This window comes from Berghia stephanieae, chromosome 2 (assembly GCF_034508935.2).
Source record: "Berghia stephanieae isolate SIO BIC M18660-M18661 chromosome 2, UCSD_Bste_1.3, whole genome shotgun sequence".
In the NCBI taxonomy this organism is placed as follows: Eukaryota; Metazoa; Mollusca; class Gastropoda; order Nudibranchia; family Aeolidiidae; genus Berghia; species Berghia stephanieae.
In genome coordinates, this window is record NC_088361.1 from 24,560,344 (window position 1) to 24,571,881 (window position 11,538).

The following is an 11,538-nucleotide window of genomic DNA, read 5'->3' on the forward strand; positions in this document are numbered from 1 at the left end:
ATGCGAGGGGGTCAAACGAATCAAACATGTCACTCTTAGAACCGATCAGTATAATTTCTAGATTGAATGACGAAAGAGTCTTTTGGATAATTAAACATTTGATAAATACAGAAAGAGACAGCATTAACTCCCTGCTGCCTTAAGGTAAAATGAAAAAGAACACAAACGACCATTACAAGAAGACAACAGCCATGTCCACTAATTGTTGACCACTCACCCACGTGTTTCTCGTTTTGACATTTCTTTCATGTCATTTCAATGTGCCAGTTCAAGTGCGCTATGAAGTGGGTGAGTAATCAAATCGAATCAACCCCTTGGCCACAGCATCAGAATGCTTTTTGTTTAACTAAATAATAGGTTACATATTATGTTACCATATTCAATCCTTGATTAAGCGAGTCCAAGAGTGACGTGGATAATAATAATAATAATAATAATAATAATAATAATAATAATAATAATAATAATAATAATAATAATAATAATAATAATAATAATACCAACAACAACAACAACAACAACAACAACAACAACAACAACAACAAATCACTCAATCTGTTATCGGTTTGATTTTAAGCATAATATTCACCCTTAAAGAAAAAATAAATAAATTAAAAACTTGTCACTTCAGAATACTTTAAATTTGGTGTAGCATAATTCATTTAACACGTATATTATCATTAATCTAAATCTAAACTTTCACTTTAAAAATCTGAATCTAGAGCAAGAAAAAAAATATGTGAATTTCACCTTTTAAAAAATCCGGATACTATAATATATATCTTCGTCTTCTAGGTTCCATGCCTGGTCCAGGCTTCGGATACTGCATGAATTATCTCTCTCCATTCCTCCCTGTCTCTTGCTTTTTCAAACAGCTCTTGGATTGTTAGGTTGGTGAAGCCCTTCAGTTGGTCTATGAGTGTTTTTCTTTGTCTCCCCCGGCGCGTTTACCAGGTATTTTTCCACAACTTGCCAGGTATTCATTCTTATCTTTCCTTACTATGTGTCCGAAAAAGGATAGTTGTCGATCCACTATTAAGGGCATTAGTTTCCTAATTTTGGTTTTGTCACATTTGTTAAATTTATTTCGCCTAGTAACTGGCTGACGGTTCGGTGTGACCTGACGAACATCACGCTCCCAACCGAGCGAGGCAGCAGTCTTCCGTGAAAACATGCTCCCCTTTACGCTGTCACCGTTTAAATTTTTGGACTTATTCATGCAGTTAACTCGGCAAAGTTACAAGAATGGTTTGCCATTGCCTATTCTTGTCGCCCTCTGCAGTTGGCCAGCTTGACCTGTTACCGTTCGACACCACGAGGAGGTTGCAGTAGGGCTTGATGATGATCTATCTTTGCAGACTTGGCATCATCCATTTGTCGAATATATATATAATATATATACCGACTGATTTAAAACAGCAGGTTTGGGCTACCTGCAACGATTGGACCCGTACTGGGTCAAAAATCAGACTTTTGTACTTGTAATAATACATCTATGCTGCTCTTTTGTTTGCAAAATATTCTTTAAATTGCCACGCGCAGTGCCTTATCCGGCTTTTACGGCGCACTGGGTCTAAGTCGCCGGTATTTACCATGCTTACCTCTTTGTTCTGTATATATATATATATATATATAAATATATATATATATATATATATATATATATATATATATATATAATATATATATATATATATATATATATAGATATATATATATATATGTGAACCATCGGAAAGCTTTGCAATTTTTGTTATTGTAGAGGGTGCCTAAAACTTATGTAATTCGCCAAATTAATTGAATTAGTTTAGATCAGACTACAATTGCCAGTTGTTTTTTACGGATATTTCTCGCAATTTCATGTACAAAACAAATTTTGCAAAACACGAGGGCAATAATGCTCTTTCTATAGATAGAATGCAGTTGACGTCACTCCGGTCTTTGTTATTATTTTTTGCCATCCGCGTTTGTGAGCAATGTTCACTTAACTGTATTCTGTATTATCCAGACTATAAAAGTTCATGACTACACAGAGTCTTGTGTGTTGGTCCTTTATACTTCCGGATGGCAATGGTATAAGCTTCTTAGCCAAGCGCATACTATCTATAGAAAAAATACAAGATAGAACGTCATGATAAATTGACATGCTCTCATTTTCATGAATCTCTCCAGTTAACGTGGTGCGGTTTTTGTCTCACAACTGTAATGATAAATGAAACAATGTCGACATCTACCCTTCATCCTTATCGCAGTAATGAGTAGTCCACATCATATTTTGATGAAAACAGAGATCACCGCAATTCGTGAGTTGATTATTGCATTTTTAAAAGAAACGAATTGGTACAAAGTTGGTTGTGTGTGTGTGTGTGTGTGTGTGTGTATGTATGTATGTATATATATATATATATATATATATATATATATATATATATATATATATATATATATATGTGAGTGTGTGTGTGTGTGTGTGTACGTGTGTGTATAATAATATGGAATTCGAATTCTTCCGATATCCGACGGGTTTTGCCAGATCACCACACATATTTTGTATCGTTTCGATTCAGCAGGAATCGATATTTTTAGCAAATATTGCGTAAGGAATTGTTTATATATATATATATATATATATATATATATATATATATATATATATATATAATATAACACACACACACACACACACACACACACACACACACACACAGACTCTCGTCTTGCCCACGTTGGGCCGAGAACGAACCGACTCAACCATCGACGCAGATCTTGTCTAACTAATGCAAGTAAAATAGTCAAGAAAAAAAAAAAAGAAGAAAAAAGAAATAGAAATTAATAGAGATAACATGAGAGAGGCAGGTAGAGAGAGTGCGTGTGTGTGTGTGTGTGTGTTTGTGTATGAGAGAGAGAGAGAGAGAGAGAGAGAGAGAGAGAGAGAGAGAGAGAGAGAGAGAGAGAACGAGGGGGTGGGGGTGGGGACGGAAAGAGCGAGGGAAGAGAAAGAGAGAAAGGCATGGGCAATTTGTTTATTTTCTGACGCTTATCTCTACGTTAGTATTTCTTAACTTTCTCGTGTTATATTATGAAAAAGAATGACTTTGATCGCTTGATTGTTGAAGCACGAGTTCAACCAACAGGATATCTTTGTTCTTTTGTGAGTGCACCAAGTTATTGCTAACTTATCCTCTAGGGGGGAAACCTAGAACGATTTTCATTGAAGGACAACGCGTACAACGGACACAAAAGATCTCGACAATCTAAGCAATCCAAGCAAATGACGATAACAATAGCCACTTACTTTGATGTCACTCTGTACTAAATGAAACGGACAAGTAATAATTTCGTGCAATAATTCTTCCAATTATAGCTTTGGTCGAGCGAGGCAAACACGTGACATATCGTCTCAAAACAGTATATCAAGTCGATCGAAGTGAAACGGATGCCTAACATTGAATTTAAAGCCTGACTTATAAAAATATAAGTAAAAACATTGCCTTCAACGAGGAGAATGCGTTTCTTAACCTAAAAAAAAGTAATAAGTAAGTAATAAATTAATATTAATAATAATAATAATAATAATAATAATAATAATAATAATAATAATAATAATAATAATAATAATAATAATAATATAATAATAATAATAATAAACAAAAAAAAATAAAATAATAATAATAATAATAATAATAATAATAATAATATAATAATAATAATAATAATAATAATAATAATAATAATAATAATAATAATAATAATAATAATAATAGTAATAATAGTAATAATAATAATAATAATAATAATAATAATAATAATAATAATAATAATAATAAATAATAATAATAATAATAATAATAATAAAATAATAAAAATAATAATAACAACAACAACAACAACAACAATAATAATAATAATAATAATAATAACAATAAATAACAATAATAATAATAATAATAATAATAATAATAATAATAATAATAATAATAATAATAATAATAATAATAATAATAATAATAATAATAATAATAATAATAATAATAATAACAATAATAAATAATTACTTAATATGTATTCGTTTTGATTTTAAGCTTGATTATTTGTGTCTCTCCTGTTCATTCCGACCATAACGGAATGAAGAGTGGGTCAAATTAAATAATATAATATGACAAATTTGTGTCTAAACGTCTCAAACCGGTATCAATTCAGAGCAAACCTGATGGGGAAAAAACTAAAAATAAATAATAGGCTAATTCTTGAAAGATTTGAGGTAAAATAAATACCTTCATTGCATGACGGGAGGGCGTTTTGACTATTACACTAGGAAGGAAAAAAACAAACAAGAAATAAACTAAACCCCTTAAATGTTCTAATTCTTATCATTATGGCTTCAAGCTGAATTGTCTCCATCTAGTTTATTTCAGCATATATTATTCCAGATTAACGTGCGTGGAGGGTTCTGTAACATGTCTGAGTAGGGAAATGAGTGGAATACATTTTATTTCAGCGATGTTTCTGCTTGATTTACTTAGTTCACCACGTTTGCACATCTGAAACATGATATCACTAATAATTATTTTTAAAAAAATTAATATTGCTACGAGGTCTAAAATAATACAGCTTTTTGACTTTCCGGAATTTTCATATTTGTAATAAATGTTCTTATCCTCCATTCCTGACCACGGATTAGATGTTATTAATAGATTGTCAAAGAACGTATTTTTTTAATTTTGTAAAAAAAAATAAATTAAAAAATTAAATTCGTACCAAGACGTGCAATTTGGATTGCAGCTTCAACAGTTAACTAAATAAAATATAGGAGCTACCCTGCTGCTGTAAAATTGGATTTGACTATATAAAATTATATATATATATATATATATATATATATATATATATATATATATATATATATATATATATATATATATATATATATATATATATATTTATGGCACCTCTGTAAATATGTCGTAAGCAAATCTTATGGTCTAAATTTACTTTGTGTGCAAACAATAATATCTTCTCAGATACCTACTGATGTTTTGATATGAAAAAAAGGGCATTATCTATCGGTGCAATCTTCCAGCAGGGGAGAGAAGCTAAAGATAGATGTTAACAAAAACGCTGAACGACAAAGACTAAGGGGCATTCAGAGATCATGATTTTTTGACAATGTTACCTAACATCGACAAAACGTCTTTTTACTTTATATATCGTACGATGAAAATTACCCCAAACTTGTACTTTAAAAAAAAAAAAAAATCCCGAGAAGAAATAAACAGAGAATATTACAAGTCGACATGCACTTATTTGCAGGTCTGATAAACCCAATTAATGTAATGGAAATACTCTCAAACCACCCCAAAATATTGTCCATTACGACAATCGACAAAGTTAAAACAAGCCCATAAAACGTCTGGTTACCGTACTGTCGTTATATGTATAAAACCTGAATTCAACAAACACACGTAGAATTCACTTTCTAATATTTCACGTCATTATTATAAAACTCCGTGAGAGAAAAAAAAACATGAGTCAAACAAGGGGGAAAATATCTCATAGTAATAACACAAGGGAGCTAACCGTAACAAACTCGTACACTAATTATCTTTCTTATTTCTCTGACTTGACCAAAATTTAAGTTTCTGTTTTTGTTATAATCTAAAGAGGGTTTATGAACCTGTTAGGTGTTTGAATATTATATTTTTTTTAAATTAAACTCTGTCATTTTTAAACATTACTTTATGATATTATACAAGGCAATGTGGACGAATTCGTGAGAATCTATCTAGTAGAAAGCAAAGAGAACTTAGTTATCAGAAATGAGTTGAAAAGAAATGGAAAAAGCAGCTTGAATACGGAATGGAGGGAGCGGAAGAAAAATTGGAGGCGTGTTAAAAGCCTTTCACTTACGGCCAACTTAACCCCGAGATCAAGTCATTATAAAATTTCAATTTAAATATATATATATATATATATATATATAATATATATATATATATATATATAATATATATATATATATATATAGACTTTCTTTAATTCCGAATGGATATAGGGCTACTTATATATTTATGAAGAAAAAAGTCCTCTGTCAAATGATCAATAACAAATATAACCTTAGTAGTACGAGAAGTAAGCTGAAGTTATTGGTTGATCTGATCATGGTACCATCATTAACAGGACTGGAGATTCACTAATTCTCCTTTTTGCGTCTTTCTTTCCATACAGATTTTAACACATTTAAATGTTAAACGTAACATACCAAACCAACCCCCCCCCCCCCCCCCCCCCCCCCCCCGCCAAAAAAAAACCAACAAAAAACCAACAAAAAAAAAAAAAAACCAACAAACAAAAAAGATTGAGATTTGTACCACTATTAGCTGTACATTGACAAAATGTTCCGTTTATGTTTTCATTTTGTCTTCTTTTTTTTCTGGTTTGGGTTGTTTTGTTTTTTTCTTTCTTAAATAGTAGGTGAGTTGGGGTGGGCAGGGCGGGTGGCGGTAGTTTTGTTTTGATTTTTTTCTTTGTTTGGTTTTCTTTAGACGTGTTTGTTTTATTCTGTTTTGTTTTTCATTTAGACAAGAACACTTTTACTTCATACTTCAAATATCGATCGATTCAGATGAGACCCATCAAGTCAAAAAGTCTCAAGTATAAAATTTATTAATCGATTGATTTTTGAAGTTTTATTTTTTCAATCAGACATGTAATAAAACAAATGAAAAATCAACTGATAAATAAATAAATAAATAAATAAATAAATAAATAAAAAATAAATAAATAATAAATAAATAAATAACAAATAAATAAATAAATAAATAAATAAATAAATAAATAAATAAATAAATAAATAAATAAATAAATAAATAAATAAATAAATAAATAAATAAATAAATAAAAGAAAAGGAAAAGAAAATCTGTGTTTTGTCAGTGTTCAGCAGTGATATATCTTTCTATCTAGGCTAACACCAATTTCCTCTTTATTCACAAGGGAGAATAACTAGTTTGGAAACAATAATATTTAGGAAGGGAAGACATGACAAACAACACTTTACATGAAAAACGTGCGGCACAACAATGGCGATTGTTTCGTGGAGAAATGCAAAGCTACACTATACATTTCTCCAATCACGAAATCACTTCAAACAGGAACGCATTAATTTGATTTCCTCGCCTCCATTCAAGCAAATCCGCTGGGGAAGAATAAGGGGCGACAAACCCCAGAAATGGAAACAACACTTGATTCGCTCAGCCAGGCGTCTATGTTACAAAATGGAATTGTACGATATAGTATACCCATTGTACGATAAAGTGAATACCTACATATTATTGTAATATTGAATACCCATTAAATCAAGATTCGAAAAGTTGAGGGGTATTATTTAGTAAAAGAAAAGAAAAACTTTTATTTTAAAACGTAGGATGGGTAAACACTGTGTTCAATCGGAAGTTAGAAACAATGTCTAAATAATAGAAATCACGGAAAACAAAGGAAATTTATGGGGGCGGGAGGGGGGGGGGGGGGGGGGGGGTAATGGAAAAAAAAAAAGAAAAAGAGAGAGAGAGCTCGAAAACTTGACTTGAGCTTTTTTATACAGTGCAACATCCACTAAACGTGATCAAAGCACTTTACTAGAAAACAAAAAATTTCAACAAGAATGGCAGAACTATCTCAATCACATTATGCACTTTTGTTGTTGTTGTTGTTGTCGTCGTTGTTTTTTTCTGTTTTGTTTTGTTTTTATTGATTTTCTTCTTTTCTTTTCCTTTTTTTTTTTTTTTTTTGGGGGGGGGGGGGGGGGAATTGAGTGGAGAGACGAGACGAGCGTTGTTTAGATTTTTTGTTTCTTTGTTGTCTTTTTCTTTTTCTTTAATGGTTGTTACTATATTTGTTGTTTTTCCCTTTCAAATCTTGTTTGAATTATCTTAGTTATTTTTCTTTTTCGACTATTTGCTTCTTTTTTTTTTTCTGGATCCAACACGATGCGACAACTTGAAGGATGTCATGACATTTATTTTATTTTATATTTTATTTGGGGGGTGGGGGGGGGGGGTTGTTATAGTAAATGATTTATATGCTCTATGATATTTACAGTTTAAAGGGAACAGACACAAGACACTTACGACTATAAGAATAGACATCGAGATGAAGGCGAGAGGGGAGGGGGGGGGGGGGGGGGGGGGGGGGGGGGGGGGGGGAATTAGAAAGGGGAGGACGGGTTGTTATTTTTTTTTTAATAGCTACCTATCTATCTGTTCTCTCCGTACTTACCTACCTACCTACCAACCTTTCTTTCCCATTATCTATCTATCTATCTATCTATCTATCTATCTATCTATCTATCTATCTATCTATCTATCTATCTATCTATCTATCTATCTATCTATCTATCTAAATAAACAAATAAATCACGGCCGGCTGGAGTATATGAATATAACGTAGAACCCAAAAAACAGAACGCTAAGAGGAAATTTCAAGATAAAACATTTGTATCAATCCAAAATACATGATTTGATCCCGTATTTCTATGGAGAATGATAAATAGATAGATAGATAGATAGATAGATAGATAGATAGATAGATAGATAGATAGATAGATAGATAGATAGATAGATAGATAGATAGATAGATAGATAGATAGGTAGATAGATAGATAGATAGATAGATAGATAGATAGATAGATAGAGGGAGTGTGTGTGTGAGAGAGAGAAAGAGAGAGAGAGAGAGAGAGAGAGAGAGAGAGAGCCGGGCAATGGAGAGAAAGTTCTCTTCTGCTTACCTCATGAGAGTGACTGAATGACTGTTTCAGCATGGTGGGCTGGGGTTGTCCCCTCTTCAGTGAAGAAGATTTACTCCATTTTTGTAAGTTTTCCGGCCTCATACTTCTCTTTCTCTCGCTGAAAAAAAAAAGTGAATTGATCAAATCATAAACTACCAAGGTCGATAGATAACTATTTCGTATTGCAGTTGATGCACATCATATCTATATATATTTTTAAAATGTGTTAATTTTCTGCTAGCCAGCCAGGAGGTGATCAATTCTCATCATATTGGAATAGATTTAGTGTATATTGGTGATATAATAATCTCAATAAAGAAAGAAGAAAAAAAACAGCAACAAAATACATCATTGATATACATCATTAAATCTTTCAAAGGCAATTAACAAACACATTAAATGATAACTCTGCATTTACCGACTAAAACCAAAATAATGGCAGATGTAGGTTCCCTTGCATTAAAAAACAAACAAACAACAAAAACAAAACAAACAGACAGACACAAACAAAAACAAAACAAAAAACACCAACAAAGAAACAAACAGGACCCGGGTAAAAATTAAATTGGATTCACACAAAGCACATTTGACTCAAATCTATCCTCTCCCTACAAAACCCAACCCCCGAAACGCCCTAACATTGCCCCTCCATCAGTGACTGGGTAGCTGAGTCTAAGTTAAAAGGGCGGAAAGCAGTTATAACGGACGCACATCACACTGAAACAAGACATACAAGGCCGCTCTTTACGTTTGTATAAAATATTGTCGAAATTGTCATAAGCAAAGCAACATCAGTCCGTCTCATTCGGAGCTGCACTGGTTCTAGTCGCTGGTGTTTACCTTAGTTACCTCTTTTATTCTCTACAAAAAAATAAATAAATAAATAAAATAGAGCCTCGTTTATTTGTTCTTCCAACAAAACGATTTACTTCCGGTGATTATATTATGATCAGCTGGCCCACCCACCACGAAATATTGGGCTTCGTTGATTATCTGGATTTGTCTTCGTAACTTGCATGGCTGTGTTAATTCATCATAATCATAACTCAAAATTAAATGGATAAAAGGAGCAATAATGTTATTTTATCCCCCACCCTTTTCCCTCACCTCAAAAATTTGGTCTTACACGGATGTGTAAGGTAATCAAAGTTATAATTGATACAAGCGGTCAACTTTACATGAAGTGAAGCTAAGAAACAACAAAAACAAGAGAGAGAGAGAGAGAGAGAGAGAGAGAGAGAGAAGAGAGAGAGAGAGAGAGAAGAGAAGAGAGAGAGAGAGAGAGAGAGAGAGAGAGCGCAAAACCACATAAATGATCTCCCCTGCATATTGAGAACCATTCATTTCTGACTGAAAGAAAAATTGCTTCACATTGCTTTTTAAAATTATTGATCTCATTTTTAAAATAAAAATAATGACAAGACAAAAGTGTGATTTATATACAATCAAATTATAAAAATATTAGGGTACATAGTGTATCCAAATGGCAATAATAAAGTTTGAAAATCAAAAATAATAAATATAAATCCCTAGCCAGTTGATAATATTTTCCCCCTCTTCTTGCAAAAGGTTAAATCGTGACAACTACGATTTTATCCAGACAGTTGGCATCTATGCACAATGTAGCATTAATAGGATTTAACACACACACACACACCCCCCCCCCCCCATCCCCCTAAACCCAATACACTAGCACAATCTATTTTTAAAATTGTAATTTGATATTATTGAACATGTTTATCAAATTTCGAATTCTAAATAATGCACTAACCTCGTACACGTTGTAAAGAGAATGTAGCAATGCAACTTCAATTTCACAGACACAGATCGAACAGCACTCAATTCATAAAAACTAGTCCAGCGTGAACCTTTTATTTGTAAATAATCTAATTTTTTTTTTTTTAAGGATCAGAAACAAGAGAGGGGTTGGTATTGCAGGTTAGGAGAAGAGTCAACAAAAAAACCAGAACTTTCCACCTAATTAACCCGTGAACTGCCGTACTCTGTAAAGACACGTATTTAAAAAGTTGGCCAAAAAAAAAAACCAAAAAAAAAAAAACAACCTCATCCTTAAATATCAATCGATTTAAATGACGTTCATCTTGGCAAAAAGCACTCAAACCGGGACCCTCGCGTTTGAAAGGGTTTTTTTTTTTTTCCAAGATGAGGGTCATTTAAATCGATCGACATTTAATTTGATGGACAAGTTTTCTAGCCAAACTTTTTGATGGACCATTTTTTTTTGGGGCCAAATTTTAAATACGTGTCTTTCCAGAGTACGGCAGTTAACTGGTTAATGAATACTATACTGGTTCTCTTCCATACTCAGTCACACCACCTGTTTCACAACGTCATGTCGTTCTTTATTTTTGTGTAAGTAATAATAATTAACATAGCATTGATCAACGGGGCATAATGTTTGTTTTTTTTTTTTTTTCAAATGACAAATATAATCCTAAAATACGATACATCGAAGAATTACGTTCATACACTGCTGTGCACTAACAAAAAGTATGTTTTCCTCTTCTTTCTTGGCCGAAAACTTTCACTTCATAATATATTATTATATCGATAGGGATCCAGACAAATCAATTGGAATGACACTACACTTGTTTCACACGGAATAGGACAGGGATCGATCACGGATGAAGACGAGAAGTTTTTCCTCCTCCCCCAAGGGCCACCCAGCTGTGATTGGTAACTGGGTCCCGTTAGGTCGGCGAAAGTACTCTGCGATAGACTTCTTGCGTCTTATTCC

General features: G+C 32.4%; 1 protein-coding gene across 2 annotated transcripts in view; it reads right to left on the minus strand.

Annotated features, from left to right (window-relative positions):
- Window positions 1-11,538, minus strand: part of LOC144964544 (regulator of G-protein signaling 12-like) — an 82,375-nt gene that overhangs the window by 43,529 nt on the left and 27,308 nt on the right. The window lies entirely within an intron of this gene.